Consider the following 25819-nt stretch of genomic DNA (forward strand, 5'->3'; position numbering starts at 1 on the left):
ATCTGCGAAGGCCTGGAACAGGGTTTATTTTAGAGACTTGTTTTTGGTAGGATTGATCTCTGGCTCACTCCAAATGGAATCTCAGTGCTTAAAGCATCAGACAAGCTCAGTGGATGACGTTGAACAGCTCAGCAAATGGAACAGTACGCTGGTTCAGACCACTGGTCCAGTGGTTCAGTACCACTGGTTCAGTGTGACTTGTACCACTGGTCCAAATGGTTCAGTACCACTGGTTCAGTACCATGGTTCAGTGTGGTTGTACCACTGGTCCAGTGTGGAACACTGGTTAGACCACTGGTTAGTATGACAGTACCACTGGTCCAAATGGAACCAGTAGTAGATGGTTAGTGTGGATGACCACTGGTTCAGTGTGGTTCAAATGGTTCAGTTAGACCATGGTCCAGGATGACAGTACCACTGGTCCAAATGGTTCAGTACCACTGGTAGGACCACTGGTCCAGTATGGTTCAGTACCACTGGTTCAGTACCACTGGTCCAGTGTGGTTCAGTACCACTGGTCCAGTGTGGTTCAGTACCACTGGTCCAGTGATGGTTCAGTACCATGGTTCAGTGTGGTTCAGTACCACTGGTTCAGTGTGGTTCAGTACCACTGGTCCAATGGTTCAACCACTGGTCCAGTGTGGTTCAGTACCACTGGTAGGATGGACTGTGGTTCAGTACCACTCCAAATGGAACCAGTTAGTGTGGTTCAGTACCATGGTTCAGACATGGTTCAGTACCACTGGAGTGTGGTTCAGTACCACTCCAAATGGAACCACTGGTAGACCATGGTAGGATGACACTGGTTGTACCACTGGTCCAAATGGAACCACTGGTTAGACCATGGTTCAGGATGACACTGGTTCAGTGTGGTTCAAATGGAGTACCAGTAGTACCATGGTAGGATGACTTGGTTCACTCCAAATGGAACCAGTAGTGTGGAGTACCACTGGTCCAGTGTGGTTCAGTACCACTGGTTCAGTACCACTGGTCCAGTATGGTTCAGTACCACTGGTTCAGTACCACTGGTCCAGTTAGACCAATGGTCAGGATGGTTGGCACTGGTCCAGTGTGGTTCAACCACTGGTTAGTGTGGTTCAGGACTGGAGTGTGGTTCAGTACCACTGGTCCAGTTAGAAATGGTCCAGTGATGACAGTACCACTGGTCCAAATGGAACCACTGGTAGACCACTGGTTAGTGATGGTTCAGTACCACTGGTCCAGTGTGGTTCAGTAGAAATGGTAGGATGGTTCAGTACCACTGGTCCAAATGGTTCAGTACCACTGGTTCAGTGTGGTTCAGTACCACTGGTTCAGTGTGGTTCAGTACCACTGGTTCAGTGTGGTTCAGTACCACTGGTTCAGTGGTTCAGACCACTGGCACTACCACTGGTTCAGTACCACTGGTTCAGTACCACTGGTTCAGTGTGGTTCAGTACCACTGGTTCAGTACCACTGGTTCAGTACCACTGGTTCAGTACCACTGGTTCAGTACCATTCAGTGTGGTTCAGTACCACTGGTTCAGTACCACTGGTTCAGTACCACTGGTTCAGTTGGTTCAGTACCACTGGTTCAGTACCACTGGTTCAGTACCACTGGTTAGTATGGTTCAGTACCACTGGTTCAGTATGGTTCAGTACCACTGGTTCAGTGTGGTTCAGTACCACTGGTTCAGTGTGGTTCTACCACTGGTTCAGTATGGTTCAGTACCGCAGAGACAAGCATTAGTGCAGGAAACTGGGCAGAGACCAGCATTCAGGAAACTGGGTAGAGACCAGCATTTCTGCAGGAAACTGGGTAGAGACCAGCATTTCTGCAGGAAACAGTAGAGACCAGCATTTCTGCAGGAAACTGGGCAGAGACCAGCATTTCTGCAGGAAACTGGGTAGAGACCAGCATTACGGCAGGAAACTGGGCAGAGACCAGCATTACGGCAGGAAACTGGCAGAGACCAGCATTACGGCAGGAAACTGGGGAGACCAGCATTACTGCAGGAAACTGGGCAGAGACCAGCATTACTGCAGGAAACTGGGCAGAGACCAGCATTACTGCAGGAAACTGGGTAGAGACCAGCATTACGGCAGGAAACTGGGCAGAGACCAGCATTACGGCAGGAAACTGGGCAGAGACCAGCATTACGGCAGGAAACTGGGCAGAGACCAGCATTACGGCAGGAAACTGGGCAGAGACCAGCATTACGGCAGGAAACTGGGCAGAGACCAGCATTACTGCAGGAAACTGGGCAGAGACCAGCATTACGGCAGGAAACTGGGCAGAGACCAGCATTACTGCAGGAAACTGGGTAGAGACCAGCATTACGGCAAGAAACTGGGCGGAGACCAGCATTACGGCAGGTAACTGGGTGGAGCTAGTCGGAGGGTGAGTTAACGAGGAAAGCTCGACGGAAACGTCTTGCCAGAATGAAACACAGCCCTGTTCTTTAAGATATAATATAAGCATTAAAATATAGAAAAGTCTGACCAGAGTGTGTTTCCGACCTCTTCTTACCCACATAGGAAAATAAGATGGCTGGCTAAATATGGCGCATGTACAGAAATGTTGATCAATGTGTATTTTCACGTTAAATACAGTGAGGGGAGAAAAGTATTTGATCCCCTGCTGATTTTGTACGTTTGCCCACTGACAAAGAAATGATCAGTCTATCATTTTAATGGTAGATTGACGTACAAAATCGGCAAGGGGATCAAATACTCTGTGTCGTACCTATAAAGTTAACTCTCATAACAATAACTCCTCTCTCCTGTTGTGTAGCTCTGGGAGCTGTTCTACAAGCTGTGTTTCATCTATACCTACATCGCTCCCTGGCAGATCACCTGGGGCTCGGCCTTTCACGCCTTCGCTCAGCCCTTCGCTGTGCCTCGTATCCTTTTTGTTTTCACAGTGGTCAGATGAACCTCCCACGTGATCTCTACTGTCAAGACTATTCACTCACGTCTGAATGGACAACCTGGTTTTTTTTACAGGTTTCTCCCCCTTTTCCCACAGAACAGCTACAAATCTATAAATCATTTGAGAATAGATACCCACACACTGTTGAATAACCTTATTTTTCATGTTGATCATGTCCTGAATATAGTATAGATGTTAATTTAGCTGAGAGTAGGACTTGATGCATCTTGGATTTATCTTTGTGAGGTGTGTAAATCTCCTTGACTCCCCACTCTCTCCCAGACTCCGCCATGCTGTTTGTTCAGGCTGTGGTGTCAGCTGGCCTCTCCACTCCTCTCAACCCTTTCCTGGGCAGCGCCATCTTCATCACCTCCTACGTCAGACCTGTCAAGTTCTGGGAGAGAGACTACAAGTAATGATCTCTCTGATACTCGTCTGTCACTGTCTGTCTGTCTAGCTGTTTTTCTATTCCTCTCTCTGTCTGTCTCTCTGTGTTCTCTCTCTCTGTCGTTCTCTCTCTCGCTCTCTCTGTCGTTCTCTCTCTCGCTCTCTCTGTCGTTCTCTCTCGCTCTCTCTGTCATTCTCTCTCTCTCGCTCTCTCTGTCGTTCTCTCTCTCTCTCTCGCTCTCTCTGTCGTTCTCTCTCTCTCTCGCTCTCTCTCTCTCTGTCGCTCTCTCGCTCTGTGCTCTCTCGCTCTGTCTCTCTCTCTGTCGCTCTCTCTGTCGCTCTCTCTGTCGCTCTCTCTTTGTCGCTCTCTCTTTGTCGCTCTCTCTTTGTCTCTCTCTGTCTGTCTGTCTGTCTGTCTGTCTGTCTAGTCATTTTACTCCTCTTGGTAGATGTGTGTTGGTAGTGTCAGTCGGAGTGAATTTCTGATTGATCTGTTCTCTATTGCAGCACTAAGAGAGTGGATCACTCCAACACCCGACTGGCTTCTCAACTGGACAGAAACCCAGGTGGGTGGAATCTGTCTCTGTCTCTGCATTTACATCACATGTTAGTCATTTATCAGACTCTCTTATCCAGAGGCACTTACACTTCATTCATCTTCAGATCGCTGGGTGAGACAACCACATATCACAGTAGTTAGTATATTCAGATAGCTAGGTGAGACAATCACATATCACAGTAGTTAGTATATTCAGATAGCTAGGTGAGACAACCACATATCACAGTAGTTAGTATATTCAGATAGCTAGGTGAGACAACCACATATCACAGTAGTTAGTATATTCAGATAGCTAGGTGGGACAACCACATATCACAGTAGTTAGTATGGGTTCAGATAGCTAGGTGAGACAACCACATATCACAGTAGTTAGTATATTCAGATAGCTAGGTGAGACAACCACATATCACAGTAGTTAGTATATTCAGATAGCTAGGTGAGACAACCACATATCACAGTAGTTAGTATATTCAGATAGCTAGGTGAGACAACCACATATCACAGTAGTTAGTATATTCAGATAGCTAGGTGAGACAACCACATATCACAGTAGTTAGTATATTCAGATAGCGAGGAGGGACAACCACATATCACAGTAGTTAGTATATTCAAATAGCTAGGTGAGACAACCACATATCACAGTAGTTAGTATATTCATCTTCAGATAGCTAGGTGAGACAACCACATATCACAGTAGTTAGTATATTCATCTTCAGATAGCTACGTGAGACAACCACATATCACAGTAGTTAGTATATTCAGATAGCTAGGTGAGACAACCACATATCACAGTAGTTAGTATATTCAGATAGCTAGGTGAGACAATCATATCACAGTAGTTAGTATATTCAGATAGCTAGGTGGGACAACCACATATCACAGTAGTTAGTATATTCATCTTCAGATAGCTAGGTGAGACAACCACATATCACAGTAGTTAGTATATTCAGATAGCTAGGTGAGACAATCACATATCACAGTAGTTAGTATATTCAGATAGCTAGGTGGGACAACCACATATCACAGTAGTTAGTATATTCAGATAGCTAGGTGAGACAACCACATATCACAGTAGTTAGTATATTCAGATAGCTAGGTGGGACAACCACATATCACAGTAGTTAGTATATTCAGATAGCTAGGTGGGACAACCACATATCACAGTAGTTAGTATATTCAGATAGCTAGGTGGGACAACCACATATCACAGTAGTTAGTATATTCAGATAGCTAGGTGAGACAACCACATATCACAGTAGTTAGTATATTCAGATAGCTAGGTGGGACAACCACATATCACAGTAGTTAGTATATTCAGATAGCTAGGTGGACAACCACATATCACAGTAGTTAGTATATTCAGATAGCTAGGTGAGACAACCACATATCACAGTAGTTAGTATATTCAGATAGCTAGGTGAGACAACCACATATCACAGTAGTTAGTATATTCAGATAGCTAGGTGAGACAACCACATATCACAGTAGTTAGTATATTCAGATAGCTAGGTGAGACAACCACATATCACAGTAGTTAGTATATTCAGATAGCTAGGTGGGACAACCACATATCACAGTAGTTAGTATATTCATCTTCAGATAGCTAGGTGAGACAACCACATATCACAGTAGTTAGTATATTCAGATAGCTAGGTGAGACAATCACATATCACAGTAGTTAGTATATTCAGATAGCTAGGTGAGACAACCACATATCACAGTAGTTAGTATATTCAGATAGCTAGGTGAGACAACCACATATCACAGTAGAGTATATTCAGATTAGGTGAGACAACCACATATCACAGTAGTTAGTATATTCAGATAGCGAGGAGGGACAACCACATATCACAGTAGTTAGTATATTCAGATAGCTAGGTGAGACAACCACATATCACAGTAGTTAGTATATTCATCTTCAGATAGCTAGGTGAGACAACCACATATCACAGTAGTTAGTATATTCATCTTCAGATAGCTAGGTGAGACAACCACATATCACAGTAGTTAGTATATTCAGATAGCTCTGAGACAATCACATATCACAGTAGTTAGTATATTCAGATAGCTAGGTGAGACAACCACATATCACAGTAGTTAGTATATTCAGATAGCTAGGTGGGACAACCACATATCACAGTAGTTAGTATATTCATCTTCAGATAGCTAGGTGAGACAACCACATATCACAGTAGTTAGTATATTCAGATAGCTAGGTGAGACAATCACATATCACAGTAGTTAGTATATTCAGATAGCTAGGTGGGACAACCACATATCACAGTAGTTAGTATATTCAGATAGCTAGGTGAGACAACCACATATCACAGTAGTTAGTATATTCAGATAGCTAGGTGGGACAACCACATATCACAGTAGTTAGTATATTCAGATAGCTAGGTGGGACAACCACATATCACAGTAGTTAGTATATTCAGATAGCTAGGTGAGACAACCACATATCACAGTAGTTAGTATATTCAGATAGCTAGGTGAGACAACCACATATCACAGTAGTTAGTATATTCAGATAGCTAGGTGGGACAACCACATATCACAGTAGTTAGTATATTCAGTATATTCATCTTCAGATAGCTAGGTGAGACAACCACATATCACAGTAGTTAGTATATTCAGATAGCTAGGTGAGACAATCACATATCACAGTAGTTAGTATATTCAGATAGCTAGGTGAGACAACCACATATCACAGTAGTTAGTATATTCAGATAGCTAGGTGAGACAACCACATATTACAGTAGTTAGTATATTCAGATAGCTAGGTGAGACAACCACATATCACAGTAGTTAGTATATTCAGATCTGGAGGGACAACCACATATCACAGTAGTTAGTATATTCAGATAGCTAGGTGAGACAACCACATATCACAGTAGTTAGTATATTCATCTTCAGATAGCTAGGTGAGACAACCACATATCACAGTAGTTAGTATATTCATCTTCAGATAGCTAGGTGAGACAACCACATATCACAGTAGTTAGTATATTCAGATAGCTAGGTGAGACAACCACATATCACAGTAGTTAGTATATTCAGATAGCTAGGTGAGACAACCACATATCACAGTAGTTAGTATATTCAGATAGCTAGGTGGGACAACCACATATCACAGTAGTTAGTATATTCATCTTCAGATAGCTAGGTGAGACAACCACATATCACAGTAGTTAGTATATTCAGATAGCTAGGTGAGACAATCACATATCACAGTAGTTAGTATATTCAGATAGCTAGGTGGGACAACCACATATCACAGTATTTAGTATATTCAGATAGCTAGGTGAGACAACCACATATCACAGTAGTTAGTATATTCAGATAGCTAGGTGAGACAACCACATATCACAGTAGTTAGTATATTCAGATAGCTAGGTGAGACAACCACAGATCACAGTAGTTAGTATATTTATCTTAAGAAGGCTAGGTGGTCAGTTTTAGTCAGCCCATGTTTTTCAATAAGTGGTCATCAACAATGTCAGTGCTGGTAGGAAAAGACAAGTGGGAGTGTTCAGATTTCACTTTTAATTTCATAAAACGATCATTTAAATTTGATCTTCTCGTCTAATCTAACAACTGGTATTACTCTAATCTCTTATATATTACTCTAATCTAATACTCTAATCTAATACTCTAATCTAAATCTCTAATCTATTCTCTAATCTAAATCTAAATCTCTAATCTCTAATCTATTACTCTAATCTAAATCTCTAATCTATTCTCTAATCTCTAATCTATTCTCTAATCTCTAATCTATTCTCTAATCTCTAATCTATTCTCTAATCTCTAATCTATTATCTAATCTCTAATCTATTCTCTAATCTCTAATCTATTCTCTAATCTCTAATCTATTCTCTAATCTATTATCTAATCTCTAATCTATTCTCTAATATCTAATCTAATACTCTGATCTAATACTCTAATACTTTTATCTAAATCTCTAATCTATTATTCTAATACTCTATCTATTTCTCTGATTTCTAATCTAAATCTATAATCTCTAATATAATACTCTAAACTCCAATCTAATACTCTAATATATATAATTATCTAATCTAATACTCTAATATATACTACTCTAATAATCTAATATATAATACTCTAAACTCCAATCTAATACTCTAATATATATAATTCTCTAATATAATACTCTAATATATACTACTCTAATAATCTAATATATAATACTCTAAACTCCAATCTAATACTCTAATATATATAATTCTCTAATCTAGAGTATTACCAAAAGTTCTCCTATCAGCAGTAGCTGATTTTCTCACCTTCAGTTTACTTCACGATTCATATATTTTGGTTGGAAAAAAAAAACGAGTTTGTAGAAACAGTTAGCAAATTATTTTTTCCCCCCCATCTTGTTTGAAGTTAATTTCTCCTTTCCTCCATCAGGTTCTGACGACAACAACCTGAATTCCATATTCTATGAGCAACGCGCTCCCTGCAACACAGCCTCTGTGGAGACCTGCTGCTGGGCCGCTTTACACCACGGGAGACTGCTTCATCCTGGCCTCCGACTACCTCAACGCCCTGGTGCACCTGGTGGAGATCGGCAATGGACTGGTCACCTTCCAGCTCCGAGGACTGGAGTTCAGAGGTCGGGAGGGAGGGAGGGAGGGATGGAGGGAGGGAGGGAGGGAGGTCGGGAGGGAAGGAGGAGGTCAGGGATGGAGGTCAGGAGGGAGCGAAGGAGGGAGGGAGCGAGGGAGGGACGGGAGGGAGGGAGGGAGGGAGGGAGGGAGGGAGGGAGGGAGGGAGGGAGGGAGGGAGGGAGGGAGGGAGGGAGGGAGGGAGGGAGGTCGGGAGCGAGGGAGGGATGGAGTCAAAACAAAATAAACTCAACTTGCTAGCTAAATAGCTCTCCTTCCTCCTGAAGGGCGCCCTCGTTCCCTACTGCACGTTTAAAAGCATTTGATTGGTATAGGCCTCGGAGTTCCCACGGTCATGGAGGTGTATACAGAAGAAGGACAGATTTATTTCTGGCGCAGAGTCTCGGTCTTGTAGAAGAAATAAGACAATAAAGACAGGGTGCTGTGGGAGTGGCTACACTTTCTATCGCGATGTGAAGAGGGTTTCTTACAATTCTCTCGGGGCCTGATTTTGACTTGATATGAAAGCAGTACAATTCTGCCTGGTTTATTCAATCGTTGGTTGATTGTCAACGGCGACTTGAGTTCATCCCGCAGATCTCCAGTCAGAATAACGGCCTTTTACGTTTAAATCATAGTGTTCACGAGGTTTTCTGAAGCTGTCCTGTCATTGTTAGGGTTAGGTTATGGGTTTATGAAGCATTATAGCATGTTTCTGAAGCTGTCCTGTCATTGTTCGGTTATAGAGTTTATGAAGCATTATAGCATGTTTCTGAAGCTGTCCTGTCATTGTTAGGGTTAGGTTATAGAGTTTATGAAGCATTATCATGTTTCTGAAGCTGTCCTGTCATTGTTGTTATAGAGTTTATGCATTATAGCATGTTTCTGAACTGTCCTGTCATTGTTAGGGTTAGGTTACTAAAGTTTATGACTTGTTCTGCATTATAGCATGTTTCTGAAGCTGTCCTGTCATTGTTAGGGTTAGGTTATAGAGTTTATGAAGCAGTATAGCATGTTTCTGAAGCTGTCCTGTCCCCCTCCCGACGTACTGCCAGCAGAGGGAGGTGGAGGCCATCACGGAGGGGGTGGAGGAGGACCCGGCTTGCTGCTGTGAGCCAGGTCACCTGCCACATGTCCTTTCCTTCAACGCGGCCTTCGGACAGCGCTGGCTGGCCTGGGAGGTGCTGGTCACCAAACGTCCTGGAGGGCTACAGCATCCGGACAACAGCGCTGCCTCCATGCTCCAGGTGTCTCCTTCGACGTATCCTAACTACTTACTACGTCAAGGTGAGTGGGAGGCCCGGCTGTTAGTCTGCTGTTTGCAGCTATTCTACACTCTCAGGTTAACCGGAGAGGTTATCCTCAATCTGGTGTTCCTCTGCAATCTCCTACTGCCCTCCAACTTACTAAACTCCTAAACTTGTTCTCTCCCCGACTTCCTCTCCCCCGACTTCTTCAACGTCCTCTCCCCCGACTTCCTCAACTTCCTCTCCCCCGACTTCCTCAACTTCCTCTCCCCCGACTTCCTCAACTTCCTCTCCCCGACTTCCTCAACGTCCTCTCCCCGACTTCCTCAACGTCCTCTCCCCCGACTTCCTCAACGTCCTCTCCCCCGACTTCCTCAACGTCCCTCTCCCCGACTTCCTCAACGTCCTCTCCCCCGACTTCCTCAACGTCCTCTCCCCCGACTTCCTCAACTTCCTCTTCCACCTACTTTACCTCTCCTTACTTACTCTCCCCCTTACTTCCTCCCTCTCCCCTTTACTTCCTCCCTCTCCCCCTTACTTCCTCCCTCTCCCCCTTACTTCCTCCCTCTCCCCCTTACTTCCTCCCTCTCCCCCTTACTTCCTCCCTCTCTCCCTACTTCCTCTCTCCAGGGGATCATATACTACGTAATAGCCTCTACCAAGCTGGAGGAGTGGCTGGCCAATGAGACGATGAGGGAGGGGCTGAAGGCCTGTGGAGAGAGGAACTACGTGGACCTGGACCCGACCTTTAACCCCAACATAGACCAAGACTATGACCACCGGCTGGCTGGCATCTCCAGGGACTCCTTCTGCCAGGTCTACTTGGGCTGGATCCAGTATTGTAACTCTCGGCGGGCCAAGGTACGAACCGGCACTTCATTCAGAAATATTTCTACACATTCTCAAAATGTACTACTATAAATATGTCTTTGAGCACAAAAAAAACACACTTCTCCTTCAGGCAATATGTTTTTTTTGTGGTGAGAAAATTGAATCACAGTTTAGACATCTGAAGAAGATAAAAAAGATTAAACAACTTCTAACATCTCTCCTCTCTAATCTAACTCTAATCCCTCCTCTCTAAATGAATCCATCCCTCCTCTCTAATCTAACCATCCCTCCTCTCTAAATGAATCCATCCCTCCTCTCTAAATCTAACCATCCCTCCTCTCTAATCTAACCATCCCTCCTCTCTAATCTAACCATCCCTCCTCTCTAATCTAACCATCCCTCCTCTCTAATCTAACCATCCCTCCTCTCTAAATCTAATCCATCCCTCCTCTCTAAATGAATCCATCCCTCCTCTCTAATCTAACCTTCCCTCCTCTCTAATCTAACCATCCCTCCTCTCTAATCTAACCATCCCTCCTCTCTAATCTAACCATCCCTCCTCTCTAAATTAATCCATCCCTCCTCTCTAATCTAACCATCCCTCCTTTCTAAATTAATCCATCCCTCCTCTCTAAATTAATCCATCCCTCTTCTCTAATTTAATCCATCCTCTTCTCTAATTTAACCCCTCTCTAAATTAATCCATCCCTCCTCTCTAAATTAATTCATCCCTCTCTAATCTAACATCCCTCCTCTCTAAATTATATATAATAATATAATAAATCCATCCCTCCATCCCTCCTCTCTAATCTACCATCCCTCCTCCTAAATGAATCCATCCCTCCTCTCTAATCTAACCTTCCCTCCTCTCTAATCTAACCATCCCTCCTCTCTAATCTAACCATCCATCCCTCCTCTCTAAATTAATCCATCCATCCCTCCTCTCTAAATTAATCCATCCATCCCTCCTCTCTAAATTAATCCATCCATCCCTCCTCTCTAAACTAACCATCCCCCTCCTCTCTAAACTAAATCCACCCCTCCTCTCTAATCTAACCATCCCTCCTCTCTAATCTAACCATCCCTCCTCTCTAAATTAATCCATCCCTCCTCTCTAAACTAACCATCCCTCCTCTCTAAATTAACCATCCCTCATCTCTAAATCTAACCATCCCTCCTCTAAATCTAACCATCCCTCCTCTCTAAATTAATCCATCCCTCCTCTCTAATTAATTCATCCCTCCTCTCTAATCTAACCATCCCTCATCTCTAAATTTAACCATCCCTCTCTAAATTAAACCATCCCTCTCTAAATTAATCCATCCCTCCTCTCTAAATTAATCCATCCCTCCTCTCTAAATTAACCATCCCTCTCTAAATCTAACCATCCCTCCTCTCTAAATTAACCATCCCTCTCTAATCTAACCATCCCTCCTCTCTAAACTAACCATCCCTCCTCTCTAAACTAACCATCCCTCCTCTCTAAATTAAATCCCTCCTCTCTAATCTAACCATCCCTCATCTCTAAATTAATCCATCCCTCCTCTCTAAATTAATCCATCCTTCCTCTCTAATCTAACCATCCCTCCTCTCTAAATTAATCCATCCCTCTCCAAATTAATCCACCCCTCCTCTCTAATCTAACCATCCCTCCTCTCTAACCATTCTCCTCTCTAAATTAATCCATCCCTCCTCTCTAATCTAACCATCCCTCCTCTCTAAATTAATCCATCCCTCCTGTCTAAATTAATCCATCCCTCCTCTAAATTAAATCCCTCCCCTGAACCTCCTCTCTAATCTAACCATCCCTCCTCTCTAATCTAACCATCCCTCCTCTCTTATCTAACCATCCCTCTCTCTCTAATCTAACCATCCTTCCTCTGAACCTCCTCTTTAATCTAAACATCGCTCCTCTCTAATCTAACCATCTGTCCTTCTATTCCCATCTCCTTTGCAGCCTCTGGACAGTGAGAAGGACTCTTCCCTGGTGTTGCTGTGTTTCGGCCTGTGTGTGCTGGGCAGGAGAGCACTGGGGACTGCTGCACACCATATGTCTAGGTGAGTCTGTCTGCCTCTCTGTCTGTTTCTGTCTCTGCAGAGTAGGGTTGCAAAATTCAGCTTTTCCAGAAATCCCTCCTGATTTGGGAATCTTCCAACCAGGATTTCAGAGAAGTCAGTAATTTCACAACCATCCTGCAGTGTGTGTAACAGACAAAGTGGGATACATCTGTATCTCAGCTTATCACCTTTCTAAAACATTTGGTGATTTCCTGAGACATTAGCTGTGTTCCAATATTCATACTAACCCTACTATTTGTGATGTAATTGGAGTATATAGTATGCTTTTTGGTCATGGTATGGATAGTTAGTATGCTAAAAGTTCCCAGATGTCGTACTACATTCACCAAAATACAAAGTATACAAGCAGTGGACACTACTTCCTTGCTTTTAGGGCCCATAATGCAATTCTTCCGAAAATGGGCGTGGCTTCAAAACAATTTCACATTTGAAGACAATGGCGTAAAATACGCAGCCAAAGTCCAACGAAAGTGGAAACAAATTAATTACTTTAACTAACTATGACAAACGGTAAATGTTGAGCAATGTAATGACTTTTTAAATACCCTGTCCAAGCCACGCCTCCTCAATAGTATGGGGCCTGTCCTAGCCACGCCTCCTCAATAGTATGGGGCCTGTCCTAGCCACGCCTCCTCAATAGTATGGGGCCTGTCCTAGCCACGCCTCCTCAATAGTATGGGGCCTGTCCTAGCCACGCCTCCTCAATAGTATGGGGCCTGTCCTAGCCACTCCTCCTCAATAGTATGGGGCCTGTCCTAGCCACTCCTCCTCAATAGTATGGGGCCTGTCCTAGCCCACGCCTCCTCAATAGTATGGGGCCTGTCCTAGCCACTCCTCCTCAATAGTATGGGGCCTGTCCTCAATAGTAGCCACTCCTCCTCAATAGTATGGGGCCTGTCCTAGCCACTCCTCCTCAATAGTACTCTCCTCAATAGTATGGGGCTTGCCTGTCCTAGCCACTCCTCCTCAATAGTATGGGGCTTGCCTGTCCTAGCCACTCCTCCTCAATAGTATGGTCTGGCCACCCCTCCTCAATAGTATGGGGCCTGTCCAAGCCACTCCTCCTCAATAGTATGGGGCCTGTCCAAGCCCTCCTCCTCAATAGTATGGGGCTTTCCTAGCCACTCCTCCTCAATAGTATGGGGCTTTCCTAGCCACTCCTCCTCAATAGTATGGGGCTTTCCTAGCCACTCCTCCTCAATAGTATGGGGCCTGTCCTAGCCACGCCTCCTCAATAGTATGGGGCTTGCCTGTCCTAGCCACTCCTCCTCAATAGTATGGGGCTTGCCTGTCCTAGCCACTACTCCTCAAAAGTATGGGGCTTGCCTGTCCTAGCCACTCCTCCTCAATAGTATGGGGCTTGCCTGTCCTAGCCACTCCTCCTCAATAGTATGAGGCTTACCTGTCCTAGCCACTCCTCCTCAATAGTATGGGGCTTGCCTGTCCTAGCCACTCCTCCTCAATAGTATGGGACTTGCCTGTCCTAGCCACGCCTCCTCACAATAGTATGGGGCCTGTTAGCCACGCCTCCTCAATAATATGGGGCCTGTCCTAGCCACTCCTCCTCAATAGTATGGGGCCTGTCCTAGCCACTCCTCCTCAATAGTATGGGGCTTGCCTGTCCTAGCCACTCCTCCTCAATAGTATGGGGCTTGCCTGTCCTAGCCACTCCTCCTCAATAGTATGGGGCTTGCCTGTCCTAGCCACTCCTCCTCAATAGTATGGGCTTGCCTGTCCTAGCCACTCCTCCTTAATAGTATGGGGCCTGTCCTAGCCACGCCTCCTCAATAGAATGTGGCCTGTCTACTCCTCCTCAATAGTATGGGGCTTGTCTGTCCTAGCCACTCCTCCTCAATACTATGGGGCTTGCCTGTCTATCCACTCCTCCTCAATAGTATGGGGCTTGCCTGTCCTATCCACTCCTCCTCAATAGTATGGGGCTTGCCTGTCCTAGCCACTCCTCCTCAATAGTATGGGGCTTGCCTGTCCTAGCCACTCCTCCTCAATAGTATGGGGCTTGCCTGTCCTAGCCACTCCTCTCAATAGTATGGGGCTTGCCTGTCCTAGCCACTCCTCTCAATACTATGGGGCTTGCCTGTCCTAGCCACTCCTCCTCAATAGTATGGTGCCTGTCCTAGCCACTCCTCCTCAATAGTATGGGGCTTGCCTGTCCTAGCCACTCCTCCTCAATAGTATGGGGCTTGCCTGTCCTAGCCACTCCTCCTCAATAGTATGGGGCTTGCCTGTCCTAGCCACTCCTCCTCAATACTATGGGGCTTGCCTGTCCTAGCCACTCCTCCTCAATAGTATGGGGCCTGTCTACTCCTCCTCAATAGTATGGGGCCTGTCCTAGCCACGCCTCCTCAATAGTATGGGGCCTGTCCTAGCCACTCCTCCTCAATAGTATGGGGCTTGCCTGTCCTAGCCACTCCTCCTCAATAGTATGGGGCTTGCCTGTCCTAGCCACTCCTCCTCAATAGTATGGGGCTTGCCTGTCCTAGCCACTCCTCCTCAATAGTATGGGGCTTGCCTGTCCTAGCCACTCCTCCTCAATAGTATGGGGCTTGCCTGTCCTAGCCACTCCTCCTCAATAGTATGGGGCTTGCCTGTCCTAGCCACTCCTCCTCAATAGTATGGGGCTTGCCTGTCCTAGCCACTCCTCCTCAATAGTATGGGGCTTGCCTGTCCTAGCCACTCCTCCTCAATAGAATGGGGCTTGCCTGTCCTAGCCACTCCTCCTCAATAGTATGGAGCTTGCCTGTCCTAGCCACTCCTCCTCAATAGTAATAGCCACTCCTCCTCAATAGTATGGGGCTTGCCTGTCCTAGCCACTCCTCCTCAATAGTATGGGGCTTGTCTGTCCTAGCCACTCCTCTACAATAGTATGGGGCTTGCCTGTCCTAGCCACTCCTCCTCAATAGTATGGGACTTGCCTGTCCTAGCCACTCCTCCTCAATAGTATGGGGCTTGCCTGTCCTAGCCACTCCTCCTCAATAGTATGGGGCTTGCCTGTCCTAGCCACTCCTCCTCAATAGTATGGGGCTTTCCTGTCCCAGCCACTCGGTAGCTCACCATATAAGACACTTCTAGCTCCTTCTTATTAATGGTATCTGTTGCATTTATACATGTCTAACTACTCAAAAGTCGTCTATATTCTCTCTCAGAAACCTCCCGTGCCTTATTTTCCAAATTGGCATGTTTTAGTTTCTAAATGTCTGTGCCAAGAGTGAAGGTTTCATGGAGTTGTGAGATAGTACTTTAGCACATATGTGACTGAGGAAAGGCACTCCTCCCAGTATACACGGCCGTTCAAAAGTTAGGTCACTTAGAAATGTCCTTGTTTTCCATGAAAACATACATGAAATGAGTTGCAAAATCTCCCGTGTTCTCTCTCTCTCTCTCTCTCCCGTGTCTCCCCTCTCTCTCTCCCGTGTCTCTCCCCCCTCTCTCCCGTGTCTCTCCTCTCTCTCTCCCGTGTCTCTCCCTCTCTCTCCCGTGTCTCCCTCTCTCTCTCCCGTGTCTCCCCCTCTCTCTCCCGTGTCTCCCCCTCTCTCTCCCGTGTCTCCCTCTCTCTCTCCCGTGTCTCTCCCTCTCTCTCTCCCGTGTCTCCCTCTCTCTCTCCCGTGTCTCTCCTCTCTCTCTCCCGTGTCTCCCTCTCTCTCTCCCCTCTCCCTCTCTCTCTCCCGTGTCTCCCTCTCTCTCCCTCTCTCTCTCTCCCGTGTCTCTCCTCTCTTTCTCCCGTGTCTCCCTCTCTCTCCCTCTATCTCTCCCCTCTCTCTCTCTCCCGTGTCTCCCTCTCTCCCGTGTCTCTCTCTCCCGTGTCTCCCTCTCTCTCTCTTTCTCCCGTGTCTCTCTCTCTCCTCTCTCTCCCGTGTCTCTCCTCTCTCTCTCTCCCGTGTCTCTCTCCCTCTCTCTCTCTCCCTCTCTCTCTCCCTCTCTCTCTCTCCCGTGTCTCCCTCTCTCTCTCCGTGTCTCTCCCCTCTCTCCCGTGTCTCTCCCCTCTCTCTCTCTTCTCCCTCTCTCTCCTCTCTTTCTCCCGTGTCTCCCCTCTCCTCTCTCTCCCGTCTCTCCTCTCTCTCTCCCGTGTCTCTCCCTCTCTCCCGTGTCTCTCCCTCTCTCTCTCCCGTGTCTCTCTCTCCTGTCTCTCCTCTCTCTCTCCTCTCTGTCTCCCGTGTCTCTCTCCTGTGTCTCTCCTCTCCCTCTCTCTCTCTCTCTCTCCCGTGTCTCCCTCTCTCTCTCCCGTGTCTCCCTCTCTCCCTCCCTCTCTCTCTCTCCTGTGTCTCCCCTCTCTCTCCCGTGTCTCCCCTCTCTCCCGTGTCTCCCTCTCTCTCTCCCTCTCTTCTCCCCCTCTCTCTCTCCCGTGTCTCTCCCCTCTCTCTCCCGTGTCTCTCCCCTCTCTCTCCCGTGTCTCTCCCTCTCTCTCTCTCCCGTGTCTCCCTCCTCTCTCCCGTGTCTCCCTCTCTCTCTCCCGTGTCTCCCTCTCTCTCTCGTGTCTCTCCCGTGTCTCTCCCGTGTCTCCCTCTCTCTCTCCCGTTCTCCCTCTCTCTTTCTCCCGTGTCTCTCCTCTCTCTCTCCCGTGTCTCTCCCTCTCTCCCTCTCTCGTGTCTCTCCTCCCTCTCTCTCTCTCTCGTGTCTCTCCCGTGTCTCTCTCTCTCTCCAGTAACCTGGAGTCCTTTCTGTATGGTCTCCACGCGCTGTTCAAGGGAGACTTCCGGATCTCCTCGGTGAGAGATGAGTGGATCTTTGCTGACATGGAGCTCCTGAGGAAGGTGGTGGTGCCTGGGATACGCATGTCACTCAAACTACACCAGGTGAGCGTTGCCTGGGATACGCATGTCACTCAAACTACACCAGGTGAGAGTTGCCTGGGATACGCATGTCACTCAAACTACACCAGGTGAGAGTTGCCTGGGATACGCATGTCACTCAAACTACACCAGGTGAGCGTTGCCTGGGATACGCATGTCACTCAAACTACACCAGGTGAGAGTTGCCTGGGATACGCATGTCACTCAAACTACACCAGGTGAGCGTTGCCTGGGATACGCATGTCACTCAAACGACACCAGGTGAGCGTTGCCTGGGATACGCATGTCACTCAAACTACACCAGGTGAGAGTTGCCTGGGATACGCATGTCACTCAAACTACACCAGGTGAGCGTTGCCTGGGATACGCATGTCACTCAAACTACCCCAGGTGAGAGTTGCCTGGGATACGCATGTCACTCAAACTACACCAGGTGAGCGTTGCCTGGGAGGTGAGAGTTGCCGCATGTCACTCAAACTACACCAGGTGAGAGTTGCCTGGGATACGCATGTCACTCAAACGACACCAGGTGAGAGTTGCCTGGGATACGCATGTCACTCAAACTACACCATGTCACCTCAAACTACACCAGGTTAGCGTTGCCTGGGATACGCATGTCACTCAAACTACACCAGGTGAGAGTTGCCTGGGATACGCATGTCCTCAAACTACACCAGGTGAGAGTTGCCTGGGATACGCATGACACTACACCAGGCGAGTTGCCTGGGAGAGACCAGAGAGAAACAACCTCATTGGACTTTAAGGACCTCTCTCTCCTCCTGTCTTTCTCCCTCAGGACCACTTCACGTCTCCAGATGAATATGACGAGCCGGTGGTCCTTTTCCAGGCCATCTCGTCTCACCAGCAGAACCTGGTGATCGCCCACGAGGGTGACCCGGCCTGGCGCAGCGCCGTGCTCTCCAACTCGCCCTCACTGCTCGCCCTGCGCCACGTCCTGGACGAGGGAACCAACGAGTACAAGATTATCGTGCTCAACAGACGATACCTCAGCTTTAGGGTCATCAAGGTTAGTAGCTCATCGTGCTCAACAGACGATAGCTCAGCTTTGGGGGTCAAGGTTAGTAGCTCATCGTGCTCAACAGACGATAGCTCAGCTTTGGGGCTCATCGTGCTCAACAGATGTTACCTCAGCTTTAGGGTCATCAAGGTTAGTAGCTCATCGTGCTCAACAGATGTTACCTCAGCTTTAGGGTCATCAATGTGCGACAGACCTGGTGACAGATTAGAAAGGAGGCAAGGACCGAGGTTAGGAAGTGCCTAAAAGAAACACGCGGGGTAGCCTAGTGGTTAGAGCATTGGACTAGTAATCGAAAGGTTGCAAGTACAAATCTGTCGTTCTGCCCCTGAACAGGCAGTTAACCCACTGTTCCTAGGCAGTCATTGAAAATAAGAATTTGTTCTTAACTGACTTGCCTGGTTAAATAAAGGTAAAATAAAAAATAAAAAATAGGAAGAGAGGACAGAAAGGAAACCAGGTGTTGTGAATAGTAGATTTCGCTCAACTCCCCATGTCATTTATACATTCATTAACTGGTTAACAACGGGATTGAAGAATGAACTCGTTTAAAAAAAAAAAAAAACGTATTAAATGAGCATCCTCTTGCAGGTGAACAAGGAATGTGTCCGCGGGTTGTGGGCGGGACAACAGCAGGAGCTGGTGTTCTTACGGAACAGGAACCCAGAACGCGGAAGCATCCAGAACGCCAAACAGGCGTTGCGCAACATGATCAACTCGTCGTGTGACCAGCCCATTGGATACCCCATCTACGTGTCGCCCCTGACTACGTCCTATTGCAACTCACACACACAGCTAGGTCACATCCTGGGAGGACCAATCAGCATTGGCAATATAAGGAAGTTAATCGTCAGTACCTGGCACAGGTAGGTCACATCCTGGGAGGACCAATCAGCATTCTGCGTATGTTCCAATAATTTTTCTTCTCTCCTAAAGTGTGCACTTGTTCACTTCTCTTCACTGATTTTAAAAGGCAATGACTGGTATAACAAGTATTTGTGGAAACTCCCGTTAGCCCATGCCTCTACCAATCCAAAGATTTTAGATTTGTGTGAACGACTACACTACAGGAGAATGTAGATAGTATTGGGACTCTCTTTAAAATGTATTCTAGGGAGATAACGTTCCACTGTGGTTCTGCTTGCTTTTTGGGGTCTTGGTCTGGTTACTGTAAAACACTGTTTTCTGTCCCTCACCTCTCGCTCTCTCGTCCCTCTCGCTCTCTCGCTCTCTCGTCCCTCTCGCTCTCTCGTCCCTCTCGCTCTCTCGTCCCTCTCGCTCTCTCGTCCCTCTCTCGCTCTCTCGTCCTCTCTCGCTCTCCGTCCCTCTCGCTCTCTCGTCCCTCTCGCTCTCGTCCCTCTCGGTCGTCCCTCTCGCTCTTCTGTCCCTCTCGCTCTCGTCTCGTCCCTCTCGCTCTCTCGTCCCTCTCGCTCTCTGGTCCTCCTCTCGCTCTCGTCCCTCGTCCCTCTCGCTCTCTCGTCCCTCTCGCTCTCTCGTCTCTCGTCCTCTCGTCTCTCTCGTCCCTCTCGCGTCTCTCTCGTCCCTCACCTCTCGCTCTCACCCCCCTCTCTGTCTTCCACTCACCCCTCTCTGTAGATTGCGTAAGGGCTGTCGCTGGCTGTAACAGTGGTCATTGAGGACTCTGATGCAGGGCTTGTCCTCACCAGTGGTAATGGGACAGGGCTGAGCGGTGTCCCTCAGAGCTCGGTGTCCCCTGTCAAGACCGGTCGCTCCCTCTGTCCCTTCCTACCTCTCGCTATGAGTGAGCACCTCTCGCTTCGTCCACCAGGGCTGGGGTGAGTCCTCTCAATTCGGGGACATTCGCAATTTCCTGAATTGCTTATCAAATCTCTAAAAATGTTTCCCAGATATCACAAAAAACTGTTCTCACCTCGCTCCCTCTCGGCCCAACCAACCTGTATCTCGTCCCTCCACACAGACACCAACTAACCTGTCTCTCGTCCTCTCCACACAGACCCAACAACCCCTTCTCTCCTCTCCACCACCCCTCAACCTGTATCTCTCCTCTCCACACAGGCCCAAGCTGGCTGTAACAGTGGTGGGAACACAGACTCTGAACCAGGGGGCTTGTCCTCTCCACACAGACCCAACCAATGGTACTCCTCTCCACGGTGACCCAACCAACCAGAGCTCTCCTGTCCCACAGGCCCAACCAACCTGTATCTCCCTGGCCTCCACCAGCCACAACCAACCTGTGAGTGAGCACTCACCACCACGACCCAACCAGGCTGGGGTGATCCTTCTCAATTCCACACAGGGAAACCAACCTGTATCTTCCTGAACAGACCCAACCAACCTGTATCTCTCTCAAAATGTTTCCCAGATATCACAAAAAACTGTTCTCACCTGGTTACCTTCTCTCCTCTCCACACAGACCCAACCAACCTGTATCTCTCCTCTCCACACAGACCCAACCAACCTGTATCTCTCCTCTCCACACAGACCCAACCAACCTGTATCTCTCCTCTCCACACAGACCCAACCAACCTGTATCTCTCCTCTCCACACAGGCCCAACCAACCTGTATCTCTCCTCTCCACACAGACCCAACCAACCTGTATCTCTCCTCTCCACACAGGCCCAACCAACCCGTATCTCTCCTCTCCACACAGGCCCAACCAACCTGTATCTCTCCTCTCCACACAGGCCCAACCAACCTGTATCTCTCCTCTCCATACAGACCCAACCAACCTGTATCTCTCCTCCCCACACAGACCCAACCAACCTGTATCTCTCCTCTCCTCCACAGACCCAACCAACCCAACCTGTATCTCTCCTCTCACAGACCCAACCAACCTGTATCTCTCCCTCTCCACACAGGCCCAACCAACCTGTATCTCTCCTCTCCACACAGACCCAACCAACCTGTATCTCTCCTCTCCACACAGACCCAACCAACCCGTATCTCTCCTCTCCACACAGACCCAACCAACCTGTATCTCTCCTCTCCACACAGACCCAACCAACCTGTATCTCTCTCCTCTCCACACAGACCCAACCAACCTGTATCTCTCCTCCCACACAGGCCCAACCAACCTGTATCTCTCCTCTCCACACAGACCCAACCAACCCGTATCTCTCCTCTCCACACAGACCCAACCAACCTGTATCTCTCCTCTCCACACAGGCCCAACCAACCTGTATCTCTCCTCTCCACACAGACCCAACCAACCTGTATCTCTCCTCTCCACACAGACCCAACCAACCTGTATCTCTCCTCTCCACACAGGCCCAACTAACCTGTATCTCTCCTCTCCACACAGGCCCAACCAACCTGTATCTCTCCTCTCCACACAGGCCCAACCAACCTGTATCTCTCCTCTCCACACAGGCCCAACCAACCTGTATCTCTCCTCTCCACACAGGCCCAACTAACCTGTATCTCTCCTCTCCACACAGGCCCAACCAACCTGTATCTCTCCTCTCCACACAGGCCCAACCAACCTGTATCTCTCCTCTCCACACAGGCCCAACCAACCTGTATCTCTCCTCTCCACACAGGCCCAACCAACCTGTATCTCTCCTCTCCACACAGGCCCAACCAACCTGTATCTCTCCTCTCCACACAGGCCCAACCAACCTGTATCTCTCCTCTCCACACAGGCCCAACTAACCTGTATCTCTCCTCTCCACACAGGCCCAACCAACCTGTATCTCTCCTCTCCACACAGGCCCAACCAACCTGTATCTCTCCTCTCCAACACAGGCCCAACCAACCTGTATCTCTCCTCTCCACACAGACCCAACTAACCCGTATCTCTCCTCTCCACACAGACCCAACTAACCCGCCCAACCAACCTGTATCTCTCCTCTCCACACAGACCCAACCAACCGTATCTCTCCTCTCCACACAGACCCAACCAACCTGTATCTCTCCTCTCCACACAGGCCCAACCAACCTGTATCTCTCCTCTCCACACAGACCCAACCAACCTGTATCTCTCCTCTCCACACAGGCCCAACCAACCTAAATCTCTCCTCTCCACACAGACCCAACTAACCTGTATCTCTCCTCTCCACACAGGCCCAACCAACCTGTATCTCTCCTCTCCACACAGGCCCAACCAACCTGTATCTCTCCTCTCCACACAGGCCCAACCAACCTGTATCTCTCCTCTCCACACAGGCCCAACCAACCTGTATCTCTCCTCTCCACACAGGCCCAACCAACCTGTATCTCTCCTCTCCACACAGGCCCAACCAACCTGTATCTCCTCCTCTCCACACAGGCCCAACCAACCTGTATCTCTCCTCTCCACACAGGCCCAACCAACCTGTATCTCTCCTCTCCACACAGGCCCAACCAACCTGTATCTCTCCTCTCCACACAGGCCCAACCAACCTGTATCTCTCCTCTCCACACAGACCCAACTAACCCCGTATCTCTCCTCTCCACACAGACCCAACTAACCCGTATCTCTCCTCTCCACACAGGCCCAACCAACCCGTATCTCTCCTCTCCACACAGACCCAACCAACCTGTATCTCTCCTCTCCACACAGGCCCAACCAACCCGTATCTCTCCTCTCCACACAGACCCAACCAACCTGTATCTCTCCTCTCCACACAGGCCCAACCAACCTAAATCTCTCCTCTCCACACAGACCCAACTAACCTGTATCTCTCAACTAACCTCCATTCAGGGACCAGTCAGAGCTCCCAGTCGGTCCAGTCTGGCCTTGTGCACCACTCTCCAGCCCGAGCCTCCGTGACCAGCCAGTCTTCATCCTACCGCTATAACAGCAGCCGCCACTCGTCTCTCCGTACCTCAGCCACTGGCCTGGAGCCCTGCCGGCGCTACTCTACCAGCCAACTGTCCCACCGTACCCTCCCCACCTCCCTACAGCTCCGCCTGGGCTCCGGGTCGTCCTCGGACCCCGCCGGCCCCTCTGCCTCGCTCTCCTCCCACAGTATCCCGCCCTGTAAGAGACACACCCTGGTAGGCCTGCTGGGTAACGACGGGCTGGGTAGTGGCGCCATGTTGGACCCACTGGATCACCACGTCCCGGCTCTGTCCGCCGTGCGACGGAACGACATCTCCTACAGAGTGCAGGTCGGTCAGGAGAAGAAGAAAAAAAAACGCTCCGATAGCAATGTTGTAATCAACAGCGACTGTTTCTCAAGAGGTTTTAAAAGGGACAGTTCACCTCAATTACAAAATGAGTTATGGTTTCCTTTTCCATTGACTCTGCTTTCAGGGCAAAGAAACATGTATGAGTCATTTTGAAATGGATACTTTTTAATTCAGAGGGCGTTTCTCAAATCAAATTCCTGCAGGACCCCTAAACAGTACACACAGTACATTCTCTATCCCCTTACACTGTGTATAAGACAGTAGTTTTGGAATTGTTAGTTAGATTACTTGTTGGTTATTACTGCATTGTCGGAACTAGAAGCACAAGCACTTCGCTACACTCGCATTAACATCTTCTAACCATGTGTATGTGACAAATAAAATTTGATTTGATTTGATTTTAACTGTGGCCCCGGGACAAGCACACCAGATGCAACTTGTCAACTAATCCTCAAGCCCTTGATAAGTTGAATGAGGTGTGCTTGTCCAGGGGCCACAGTTAAAATGTGTACCTATGTGAGGCGGGGGTTGGTGGGGGGGGGGTCTCGATGACTGGAGTTTATAACCTCCCCTCAAAACATTCTTGTAAGTTATTTGATGCTGCTGATCTTGACTGCACATATTTCTCCCACCAGATCGTGGATGTGAGCCAGGTGCTGGAGGTCATTAACCTGTCGAAGCGGATGGAGCTGCAGTGGCCTGATGAGACGGTGAGGCTGAGGGCAGGACGCAGCTGCTGGAGGGACTGGAGCCCCCTGGAGGGCATGGAGGGACATGTAGGTTCTCCACTTCCTCCGCGAGGGGTCACATTTGCCATCGCTTCATATTACTACGACACATCTCAGTTTTACAATTATCACTTCGAGAATTGTTTTTAAATTAAAACTTCAATGTATTCATGTTGTTTTCAATATTATATTATATATACATAAAGGAATGACTCACCAACCTTTCTCTCCCTCCCTCTCTCTCCCCTCTGTCACCAACCCCTCTCTCCCTCCCTCTCTCACCAACCCTTCTCTCTCCCCTCTGTCAACAACCCCTCTCCCTCCCTCTCTCACCAACCCTTCTCTCCCCCCTCTCTCCCTTCCCTCTCTCACCAACCCTTCTCTCCCTCCCTCTCTCACCAACCCTTCTCTCCAGGTGATTCACCGGTGGGTGCCTTGTAGCCGTGACCTCACCAGCCGTTCCCATATAGACAAGACCATCCTGCTGGTTCAGGTGGATGATAAACTGGTTCCCATCGTAGAGACGGGGTCATAGAGCTGGGGGCCGAGGTCTGAGCGACTGGTTCAGGAGACGGGGGTCATAGAGCTGGGGGCCGAGGTCTAAACTGGTTCCCATCGTAGAGACGGGGTCATAGAGCTGGGGGCCGAGGTCTGAGCGACTGGTTCCCATCAGAGACGGGGGTCATAGAGCTGGGGGCCGAGGTCTGAACTGGTTCCCATCGTAGAGACGGGGTCATAGAGCTGGGGGCCGAGGTCTGAGCGACTGGTTCAGGTGGATGATAAACTGGTTCCCATCGTAGAGACGGGGGTCATAGAGCTGGGGGCCGAGGTCTGAGCGACTGGTTCAGGAGGATGATAAAACTGTCATAGACTTGGTCAAATGAGAAATGCTTGTTTTGAAACCTGGGGTGAATACGGTCTGCCCTAATGACTACACCCTAGTCCTCCTGGGAGTAACCCAGTCACGAGTTAGAGGTCAGGGTTCACCTTACTGCAGGCCGAAGAGCAGACCAGCCTGCTAACAGTGAGGAAAGGATCCCCCCACCTCTCTCTGTCCTCTCTGTCCTCTCTCTTCCATCCACTCTCCTCTGTCCTCTCTCTTCCATCCACTCTCCTCTGTCATCTCTGTCCTCTCTCTTCCATCCACTCTCCTCTTCCTCCCCTCTCTGTCCTCTCTGTCCTCTCTGTCGTCTCTGTCCTCTCTCTTCCATCCACTCTCCTCTCTGTCGTCTCTGTCCTCTCTTCCATCCACTCTCCTCTCTGTCGTCTCTGTCCTCTCTCTTCCATCCACTCTCCTCTCTGTCCTCTCTCTCTTCCATCCACTCTTCCATCCTCTGTCCTCTCTGTCGTCTCTGTCCTCTCTCTTCCATCCACTCTCCTCTGTCGTCTCTGTCCTCTCTCTTCCATCCACTCTCCTCTCTGTCCTCTCTGTCGTCTCTCCTCCGTCGTCTCTCCTCCGTGACCAGGAAACCGATGAGTGGTCGAGGAGTGTGTCAGTTCGTTAGTAGGCGAACGG

The 25819-nt window shown here is 48.4% G+C and overlaps 1 pseudogene; it reads left to right on the top strand.

Moving 5' to 3' along the window:
• Positions 1–25621, top strand: part of LOC135530156 (pecanex-like protein 1) — a 116548-nt pseudogene extending 90927 nt beyond the window's left edge.
• The last annotated feature ends 198 nt before the right edge of the window (positions 25622–25819 follow it).

Source organism: Oncorhynchus masou, unplaced genomic scaffold (genome assembly GCF_036934945.1).
Source record: "Oncorhynchus masou masou isolate Uvic2021 unplaced genomic scaffold, UVic_Omas_1.1 unplaced_scaffold_1278, whole genome shotgun sequence".
NCBI lineage: Eukaryota > Metazoa > Chordata > Actinopteri > Salmoniformes > Salmonidae > Oncorhynchus > Oncorhynchus masou.